Raw genomic sequence first — 11,684 nt, forward strand, 5'->3', positions numbered from 1 at the left:
TAGTGTTACAATATTAGTCTGAAATCTTTAAGGATTGCCAAAAAAATCTAATCAAATTCTTACCTTCACAGTTACTGTTTAGAGGCTATGTTGGAGAAAATAAAGAAATGTTCCTCAAATAACCCAGACCACAGATGATTTACATCAGTTCTTATTAAAAACACTGTTTGCATTAAAATGTATATGTTTAAAATGTTCTCAACTGTGGCCTTGTCCTTGACTTTGTCTGAGCCGAAGGAGACAAGTATTGGACTTGATATAATAAAACCAAAAATTGAGTGCCAATCTGTTAAAATGCATATCAGTACACTTCATTATATATTTTTTACCACTGTCCATCTCTACCATTGCCCAACCTACAGCAAATTACAATGGCAATCTTTCAAGGCTATGCGTGAACTATAACAAATTCAAATTCAGTTGAGGGATTGCAAAAGTATCTGTGACAAAAACAAATGATGACACATTTTCCTCAACCCCATGTGAAAACAGATAATCAGGCTCCCTTTCCCTCGCCACACATGGCACGGACAGCGCTGGCCCAAAGACCATGAATCTTCCTCCCCTTGGTCACTAATTATACTTAACAACTTGAAGCCTTTATGCGGTCATTAAAGATTCATCCCTTTGCCTTTCCTCCTGTTGCCTCATTAGTATCTGCAGTGTGATGGCTGGTGACAGGGTGATGGATATACAGACAGCGTAGGATGCTGAAGCTCTTGTTTAGCTCCGTTGACCAATCAGCTATGACAAGAGCAGGGCTGGCTGCCGGGCTTCCCCCCTAACCTCTTCCAGAGTAGCTCGGCTCTGACAGCGTGACAAAAACTCCAACTGTCTCCGCCGTCAGAACAGGGCCCCTGATGTGCTCTCCACCCCCGCACACACACTCACACATTCGTTCAGCATGCTTTCTGCTTGCCCTTCGCTCACATCTCCGCATGTTTGAGTATATATCTGTAATGACCATTTCTCTGCGGTTTAGGAGCAGCTCTGACTTAACAACGCAAGCCAGGCACATACCTCCTGCGATGTTACCATTGTGTCTGTTGTTTAGATGTTGTGTTGATCTGTTTATCCAGTCTTTATTTTCCCAAGACACCTCTATTTAAAACGGTCTCACTTCAAATTTAGCTTTGTAATGGAAATGTGTTTAGGCCAATGAATGAGTCACTTTATCTTAAAGAAAGCTATGACTTAGCCACTGACTGCTGCAGTAAAAGTGTGAAAGATATACAGATAAGTTTTCATTGAATTGCTTGTCATCCTTGCTCCATTCATATTTCACTTTCCATGGCTTTTTGGTTTCTTTCTTTCGTGATAAGATACAGCTGATTTTGACCTGAAAGAGGTGATCTTTAATAAATAAAGACTTTCAAATATGTTATGATTTTTCATCCTGAAGAATTTGCAGGATTGACATTAAAATATACCAAATTCTCACTTAAGGCCTTGACTACTTGACTTGACTACTGATTATATATATATATATATATATATATATATATATATATATAATTTTGTTATTCTTTTAAGGCATTGATTCTATAATACAGTAGCTTTATATGTTCTTATTTGAACAAAGATATTAAACAATACTGTGCTCTTTTCGAATATTAAAAATATAAAAATACATCAATATAGAAGCTTGAAGTGGTGTGTGCAAAAACCTAGCCTGAATCATAAGAATTTGAATTATTTATATCATAAATCTCTCACTTTGTTTAATCTTGCAATAAGCCAAGACAGCTATAGCAGATCTCTGTAAAAAATAATAATGTATAAATTACAATTTAGTCACCATTTCATGCCATCAGAAATGAAGATAAATGATCACAATTAACACCCTGATGTGTGACAGCATCTTGCTTACTCTTCAATATGAGGATTTGGAAAGCAGTGGGGGGAGGAGGGTTTGTTTTGTTTTGTCAGACTGTTCTAGTAAGGACATATGGGTCTGACAGAGATTAAAGGTGATCTGTGCCTTTGGACATGACAGAAAGCTAGAGTTTGAAGTATTACTGCCGTTTGACAGCCCTTTGTCCATGGGCTTGGGGTCTTTCAGATCTTCATTCAAGCCCTGTGTCTTGGTACCTCTGTGTTCTGTCAACTCACCACCAGAGCTGACACACAGTGCTCTGTTGGGGGGGCTCTTGAAACCAAAAAATAAACTCTTCAATGTTTGCAGATCCTGGCACCCAGCAGTCTGCATAGAAAATGTCACCACAAAATCTCTTCAATGGTTATCTCCTATGGTTGTACCACTTCCTGCTTAATATAAGGGACATTATTTCAAATACACTAGGCTATATAATATTAATGCAAATCAATCATGTCTGAGTTAAGACTTCGGGAAAAACATACTGGCACTGAAGAATCAATGCATATTTACCTGCATACATAAAGGAATGACTGACAATTTATTTATCTTGCTTCTTGCAATTGAGAAAAAATTATTGATTTTCAAAGAAATCATGGGTACTGGGAACAGTGTGGTAATAGTGGGTATATTTTATTTAGCCAAACTAAATAGTATAATAATAATAATAATAATAATAATAATAATAATAATAATAATTATTATTATTATTATTATTATTATTATTATTATTATTCATCCTGGTATACTAATACACATAATACTTCTACTTATACATTTTCTTTGGCACATGAATAACAATTTGAGTTTTAACTAGCCTATATTGCTACAATAGTCTGCCTGTCTCCTAGTGATAATAAATGTGATTGATGTCCTTCAATTCTCTGTATCCACAACAGCCACGCATATCGGTTACCAATTTAGCACATTATAATTTCTCAAAACAATAATCTCCTCAAAAAATGTTATTTCATCTGGAAGCAATACTCTTACTTTTCAACTGTGTTGTTTATTGGATGGCAGAACTGAAATCATCTCAGATTACAAACATTTCTGTGTACAACAAAACAAAAGGCTATAAAAGGAAATAACTTCATTCAGTTTCATAGGCGGGCAATGGATAATTATACCCTTGTTGACTTGTTTTATGGCATTTTAATCCAGAAATTGTAATATAATGTTTTTTCATGTTCTAGGCTTGTGAGTTATTTAAAAATAGAATCTTATTTTCTATTTTCCAGCACAGGAAGGTACGGAGAAAAATATAAACTTGATATACATAATATAAACACTAAGGCAGCTGTGCATTCTGTGACCCAGCTGGGTAAGAAAGTGTAGAGAGTAACATTGACTTTAAAAAAAAGTAACCTTGCCAATTGTTTTTTCATTTTGCAGTAAACAAACTCTAAGATGTCAATATATCTACCATGCACGCATCCAATTATCTTGACTGTTTAAAGAGGTTGGGTCAAAATGCATAACTCTCAGGACCAGGTCTGATTTTGGTTTATTATCCAATGTTGATATTAAGTTGTCTCACATTATAGCAGATGTACAAATCCTCTTGAAATAATGTATCCACCTTGCACAGAATTAAAAGTAACCTCCAAGTCCCCTCATAGACTTCTCTTCCTCATTTAGCATGGAGGAGAGTAAATTAGCTTGAGCTTCCCAATCACATTCTGCTGACTTGCCAATTCAGTTTAGGCAATTGAAAAGCCACTCGTCTGCACTTAATATTTTTGTATATTGTGATCATAAATCTATACATTGCCTTTCATATATGTGCATTGGTGCTAGATGTATAGCTTAAGTGGTGGAAATATGACAGCAATTTCAAAACTACCTCTGCATTCCCCATACTCAGTGGAAAATAAAAGAAAAAAGAGAAAAGGGTTTATGGATCTAGTGGTTCTAAGAGCTGATTTGATCTTAGTGTGAGGGTTAGCATAAGATAAAAACATGTAAGAAGCAATATACTTATTAGTAGAACACTCCATTCCAAAACATATACACACTACTAACATATAGGAGCATTTCTGGGTACTTTATACAGAAGGAAAAATAATGGTTTACTGTCAAGCACTATTTGTTGTTTATCTTCATTAAAAATTGATTGTCTAAGCAGTTTTCTGGAATCTGTGAGTCACTTTACAACACTGACCTTTGTGTTTGACTGTTGTACTGCAAATTCTTATTTAAACCCAGGTGCAATCCAGGCTGATTCAACACTACAGAACTGAACAGTACTACTTCAGTACTGGGGAGGGTGTCACCCTGGTTAGGAAAGGAAGGGTTGATTACTCAACTGTTCGATACCGTGATTCAGAACAGCTAGGCTTTTACACACAGGCTTCAACCTCCAGGAAGTGTTTGGTCACTTGCAGGAGGAAAGAGGGTGGAATGCAGGTAAAAGAGAGTCTGGGAAATTCCAGGAAACACAGGCAGACTATTAGTGTAACCCCCCTTTTTATACAGTTAAATAGCAAAACCAATAAAAGGCTGCCTTAGATAACAAAGACTCCTAATTTGCAGCCTGTCTGAGTTATTTGTATAATAATGGTTCTGTACATCAGAGTCAGAGCAAATATACCTAATGCAATAGGTATCCTAGTGAACACAGGGCCATATCAGTACAGACCGCACGGAGTCAAAGCACAGGTAGTAAAACAGCCTAAACCGGTTCCAGTGTGAGCAGTGAAGGGGAGACAGGGGGAACATGGTGATGGCAAATAACAACTTAAACATGTCAGGAAACGTGCAAAAATCAGCAATTACATGTGGTTTGGGTCAGAACCATTTTGTAAGAGCAAAGTTTGATGTCGTCTGACACATCCATTTTTACACGATTTTAATAGTAACCTATCAGTCTTTTTTCTCTATCCCTCGCAGTGGCTGGATGAAATGGAGCCTTACAAGATAACCAACAAGTACCACTCCTGAGTGCAAAGCCATTTAGGTATAACTGTCTCCTGATAAACTCCATTAAGTGCTGCTGGGCTTACAAAGTCAGCCTTCTCTGTTTACCATGGTTGTGTTTTACACAGATAAGGTGGTGTCTTACACGCTTTACCTCCGATAAGATTATACCGTTGCACAGAAGGACATGCTTCATACTATTTCAATCCGGTGAAGCTGTGGTTTTAGAGGAGGCTGTGTCTTATGCCACTCTTATGGGCTTCCTCTTGTTAACAGTGTCCGTGTGCATTCATCTGTGGGTTATCGCTTCGAGCAGCCTTGCCGCCTTCACTGACACAGGTGAAGTGGATTCCATTTGCACTAAAGAGCTTTCTGCTCAAAGTTGGCTTCTTACTCAAAGCTTCTAATTAGAGGATCCCAGCATCGCCTCTTTGAAAAAGCATAAATTATTAACTATTTTATTGCCAGGGATGTTTAATATTCTGTTTATTTCAAATGATTATAAAATGATTATAATTCAGTTATTTATCCAAACTGATGTAACATGGATTTTTCAATTGATAACATGAAATGTACATATGAGTAAATTGCGTAAAGGGATCTAAAAAGACAATTGTTGGTTCCCATTGGCAGGTTTCAAACAGCAGTCTTTTGCACAGAATACATTATCAAAAGCTGTTTGTTTCCTTTGATAGAAATAGCCTTATAAAGCTGAATGTGGCTTTTTGGTGGTGCATCTTTCTTCTCCTTTTAGCTCACCTGGAGCACTGGTGGTATTCCAATTGGTTACAAAAGCAGTCCTATAAAATATTTCCTGTGAGTCTAATGGTTTTAATACACACATTTTAAGTTGTTTTTCTTTCTTAAAATCACAAAATTAAAGACAACCTGAGGATATTACAGACACTGTAAAGTTCTGACCGCCTGCAATTGTTGACCTCTACTTTTTATTTCAATCCACACATTGCATTTCTATCTTCCTTTTTCACACTTATTTGAGAAGTCTTAGACATCTTATCTGACAGGCTTCTGATTGATTCGCCTCTCCTGGTGTTGTTGCTTTTTTCTTGCAACCTGTATACTAATCTTTACAACCTGATTGATAGATAATTAACTTGGCTGTGTGCCTGCGTTTTCACAAGAGACCTAAACCCAGAATTCACTCTGATCGATTCTACAGGCAGCTCCTTAGAACTAGCAGCATGTGAGATATGGACTGTATGAATTTACATACCTTTCAAAAACTAAAACCTGTAAGGGTGAAAAATAGTTGAAGTTAAATAAAACTGGTTGATTGAATACAGGATTAAATTCTAGCTAAATATATGCTTCTGGAAGTTGTAAAAATACATCCAAATCAAATACTTTATGTTCTCTGAAAGGCAACAGAATCAATCAGGTTTCATTTGATTATTTTTATACATTTGATAAAACAGGATCTTTTAAACTATCAAACAGAACCAATATTGCACCATGTATCATAATGCCCCCGCGAACCCTCCCCAGGATAAGCGTTTTTGAAGATGGATGGGTGGATGGATGGATCATAATGCAAAGCTGGCTCATGAACCACGGTCTTAAGCATGTAGAATTCAATATATGGTTAGAAAAATAATGTGACGACAGCATGTGTACCTAATTTATACAGGGTTTAAAAGCAGACAGTGTCCTACTGTGGTCTATGATACCACATGGCAGTTAAGCCCTGTGATCGTGTCTCTTCATAATGCCTTATCACGAACTCTCCCCTTTAATTATATAGTTAATTATATTTTTAACTGTTAATATGTGTTAATCCGAGTTTGATTGAATCTGGGCTGGGCATATAGATATATATATAGGCCTGTACACTTTCAGTGATGATCCTAATGGTTGCAACCTACTATAGTTGCAGCATTCAGCAAGACATGTACATTAGTTCATTCAGTCTTCTACTCTAGTGCAACCACCTGAAATAACTGAATTAGTTTGGTGGTCTGAAATGCTATGCTTAAATCATTGAAATAATGGGTCATTAAGAATTAACGTGTGACTTTTTATTAAGATGACATTTTAATACATTCTAAAATGCAGTATTGTATGCTAAATAACATAACATTTCTGGAGTAGGAATGGCATCACATGCAGGCAGCTATGTCTTCTATAGTAATCTTTCACATCCAAATACAAGAATGTCAATGAAGAGAACAGAAGGAACACATACACAGAGTATACACATATGCATCTGCATATTAATATGCACAAAGGCATGCATACAAACTACATGCACATACATTTATTATTCATAAACCTGTAGAGATTTATTCCAGATAAACAATTGAATATTCAGGCACACAGAAAAAGGAACACTTTTGCTTTTTGAATATAATTAAAAAACACAATCATTGTGCCTCCTACAGCCAGAATGGCTTGGGCACATTTAATTTCAATTGTGATTCTTGTGTTTTCCCAAAACAAGAGAAAGGCTAACCATTAATTATTTATACATACTTATGGTTAACACAATCCTGTTCCCCTGATGTGTGAATATATTCTAATCTGTTGCAAGTGCAGTCACAATAAAATATTTTATGCAAAGGGAACATCACATTTTCCTTGTAAAACAAAAACACATGTGAACCAAAGTTAGAAACACCTTCAGCTGCTGAGTGCAAGGAGTTATAAATACATGCTCCTTGCTACAATTTATCTGGCTGCGCTTTCAAATGGGATTGTGTCATGACTTCTCTTCCACTTGGGTTGAGATACTCCACTCTCTGTAGATACTCATCTCTTCCATATTGATAAGAAAGGAAGGCTGCTTCAAACCATAATCGACTTTTTCTCAACTGACATTCTGAATAAAGACAATCAAGTTCATAATGCTGTGCATTTGATCGCTGAAGTTGCCATGCAATACTGACAATCATTTACATTCCACTATTAACAATGAAGACCATGCTTACTGGCTTGACTGGATACCATAGACTTGTTTGTGGGTTTTCACTTGTCTATGTCTTTTGTAATTACGTAGTGCTGCAATATCTGTATGTTCCATGACAGTTAAATAGTAAAATAAAATTGAATGTAACCATTTTTAATTTATATATATATATATATATATATATATATATATATATATATATATATAGATAGATAGATAGATAGATAGATAGATAGATAGATAGATAGATAGATAGATAGATTTGGCAATGAAAACTATATCTTTACATATATTGGAAATCCCATACAGGTAATACATTCGTATTAAATTTGACTGAAGTATTATTCTGGAGAATGAAAATAACATGACGACGAATTGCTTGGTTTCATTCAGTTCAAATAACAGACAGTGAGAGTGAGAACAATGAACTCTAGCATGATGATGAATTCTTAAAATGTGTGCATTACAAACATAAATTAATCAGCACATGCTTTATCTATCTATCTTCTTTTCTTAATCTTATGTCAAAGCACATACACCAAATTATGATTTTTTACAGCATGCTATTCCCTTTAAATGGCTTCGGGCACGAAAGCACCACAGCTGGCTATGTATTGGATAGCACAACGCCTTTTAAGACCTCGATACTAGTAAAAAAGCTGTCTCTACACTACAGCAATTCATATAAAACATCTGTCTAATATGGCAAGAATATGTTTTTGAGTGTCATTTCCTTTTTATTAATATTGAACTACTTTTTGTGGATCGTATCCCAACGTATTCTTTAATGGTTTTTATACTGTTTTTTAAATATTTTAAACACGTATTCACTTTTCGTGTGTTATATATTCGTTTTACATTACATGATAACAAGATCATGCGCTTAGGAGTTACTTGTTGAGGCTTTTCCTTAAATTCTTATCCATGGGTTTCTTTCAAGTTGTACTTCTGTTTTTGGCAATTCTTCAACCTATTTAACTACAATGAAATGATGTGGAGGTACAGGTCTCTGATTCGCAGTGACCCAAAGGGCAGGGATGTTTAAGGTTGTACATCATCATGTCAACACAGGGCTCACTCAATCAACACTTTCAGAAGGGCAATTAAATATTCTTAATTATGTCACCTACTCATGAATATTAAACGTTCAGCATTACTCCGGTGTGGAATAGACTGAATGTTGACCTGGTATCAACCTCGAAGATTCAGCAAGTCTCAATAAAAAAAAGAAATGTTTGCTAAAATCGTAAATTCAGTCATCACGAAGAGAAATACGAAAGAACATGAACATGTTTACGGCGGCTAAAACGTGGACCCCCTTTCAGCAAGCTGCATCATCGAACTGTATTCTTCTTTTTAGCAAACCATTGTATATATAGATAGTATAGCATATTATATTATATAAATATAATAATGTCGCTTAGATGATAGCTTCCACATGTGTTACGATACCATCATATACCGACAATGTGTCAATGTATAAGTGTGTGCATGTATGTGTATATGTATATATACACACACACACACACACACACACACACACATTTGTGCACAGATGTATAAATGAAAGAATAAGCAGAATTATTCTTACCTAATTCGGAATCCTGTTTTTCTCGAAGTAGTTACAATTCCAAGTTTTTACCTTTCCAGTCTTTGTTCAAACAGTCCGCGTATTTCTGTATAGTGTCTGTTTGACTTCAATTCAAGTCGTCAAGTATATAACAATATATATATATATTAGTTTTTGATTGTCTTTTAACTTTCAGAAAATGGTCCCTCGATCCAGATGGGGAAATCTCTGCGTGCTGGAGTCACTATTTGGATCTGGATCTGTCCGTGGTCCTGAAGCGACTCAGATTCCGGTGCGCATTTCACTCCTTGGAAGTATAAACCAGATATCTTCCCAAACTCCCGTGCATGAAATGTTAAACCAGTCTCTCCAGCCTCTATTGAAATCTGCTTTGGGGATGTTGGATTGAACCAGAAATATATTTTCTCAAGCTATTGCACTAGTCCAGCTGGCTATACGATTACTTACGATTAGGCAACCTCAATAGCCACATGGGAGTTGTAACAAAATGAAATAATTGTTGGGCAGTGGTTGTTCTTTCTTCCGAGAGATGTGCGCCGTTTTTTAGTTCTTTTGCATTTATAGTTAAAAAGACCAGTTCGAAATGAATGTATCAAGCCCAGATATGGGTCTTTTCATGGTGACTTGTCTTGGAAACTGCGAGCTTCAGATTAGCAGCGAGCACAGCTCAGATCGGTGTGGTTGAAGCTCCTCAGCTGTCTGTCTGGCTGTCTCTGCTGTCTTTCTTTGGCGATATATCCAGCCCTTCTTTGCGTTTCAAGTTCCCCCTCTCCAAGTGTGATTGATGGTTTTCATTAAACGCCACTTCTTCTCCTTCTTCCTCTCCTCTTTCTTCTTCTACACAGATATATTCATAACTTTTTGAAATTAGTAATTAAGCTGTTTTGTTTTCCTCAGTTCACTGAAATCAAATGAATATTGTCTCTATTTCTATGTACACTCGTCCATAGTTGATATGGCATTGTTTCATGCAATGCAAAACTCCATTTGGATTACGTCTGATGTCTTCATATATATATATAAGCACGAATGTACTTTTCAGGTGAGATGCAGATGCAATGCGAAGCCTCGATGGGGATGAGTCTTTGGAGGTCCCTTTGTAACTCTAGCGTCGGTCTCGCTGCTTTGCAAGACCAGACTTGCAGGGTCTGTTGAATGACAGGGGCTCCCCGCTGGTTAGACACCGTGTTGAGAGGGAACTGGCTAATATGTTTCAGATGAGATGAGACCTCTAGCCTCTCTTCTCAGGCTTGCCACCTAAATCCAGAGATAATAACAGAAGGAGGAGTCACAGGATGTCTTGCACTTTACGGGCATGTTTGAGCCGTGAACTGTGTCGAGGCGTTTAATTAAAATAATAATAATAATATTGATTGTCTCTGAAGTGCATTTCTAAATATACACTATTTTACACTTTGCTATGCAACTGTACAATTGCTTATAAAAAATCTTAATCTCTAACGAAATCGCTGCAGTTTAAAAGTGCACCCAATGAGATGTGAAAACTCTGCTGATAGTCTACCTAATGATTATTCAGTAAAGTATATTATATAATATACTGTACAGACTGTGAGTAGTTTACGATAAGTGGCGTTTTCAGGTTAAAACTTTTAAAAACTTTACCATTGTAAAATATATGCAAACATTCTATTAATACCGATGCCCATATACTTTATTATTCATACTGTCTTTACAACATGTCTGAATAACATTTATTTCCAATCTTGTGGATTGTGTGCAAAATAGGGTGAAGAATCTATGAGGATACAATACAATTAAAAAAAAAAAAAAAAAACATTGCTTAGCTGTCAGTGTCCATGTTTATCCTATATATACCATGGGCACTTTGTTATATTTAGGAGGAAAGTGTCTTGCAAAGCAAAACGGTGCGTCTCATCCACCTTTCGACAGCAGGTCTCTAACGCCAACTTCTGCTGATGTACCGAACAAGAGCCCTTCAGAGAGAACCCCAAGTGTTTCATTTTAATTGGTTCACATTGCTGTTGAAAACACCGAAAAAACAGTCTGCGGCACATATTAATATTGTGATTATGTATGTATTTATTTAACAGGGTGCGAGTTTGGGTTAATGTGCTTGTTATACTAAAGGTATCTTTCAAAATCCAGCATTAATTTAAACTTTAAACATTTTCTCTTTAAAAATAAATAACTAAGCATTTAGATAACCCCAAATGTAGCACCTTGACTGACTTTTCATGAATATTTCATTACACATCACACATCTCAGTAATAGTGAAACTGTAACTACTCTTAGTTTAAAGGCAGTATAGAATTATTAATTCATGAATCAACAGAATCACTAACAGAGAGTACAGAGTACTGCCGCAGGTGTAAAGGTAAACATTTTAAGTAAA

At 36.1% G+C, this 11,684-nt stretch overlaps 1 protein-coding gene across 2 annotated transcripts in view; it reads right to left on the reverse strand.

The window, feature by feature from the left end:
- LOC136736253 (metabotropic glutamate receptor 2-like) overlaps positions 1-10,551 on the reverse strand; it is a 46,248-nt gene extending 35,697 nt beyond the window's left edge. For both annotated transcript variants that reach the window (XM_066698100.1, XM_066698101.1), the window contains exon 1: positions 9,310-10,551. The gene's annotated coding sequence lies outside the window, so the exon portion shown is untranslated. The remainder of the gene's footprint in view (positions 1-9,309) is intronic.
- Between the last annotated feature and the right edge of the window lie 1,133 nt (positions 10,552-11,684).

This window comes from Amia ocellicauda, chromosome 3 (genome assembly GCF_036373705.1).
Source record: "Amia ocellicauda isolate fAmiCal2 chromosome 3, fAmiCal2.hap1, whole genome shotgun sequence".
NCBI lineage: Eukaryota > Metazoa > Chordata > Actinopteri > Amiiformes > Amiidae > Amia > Amia ocellicauda.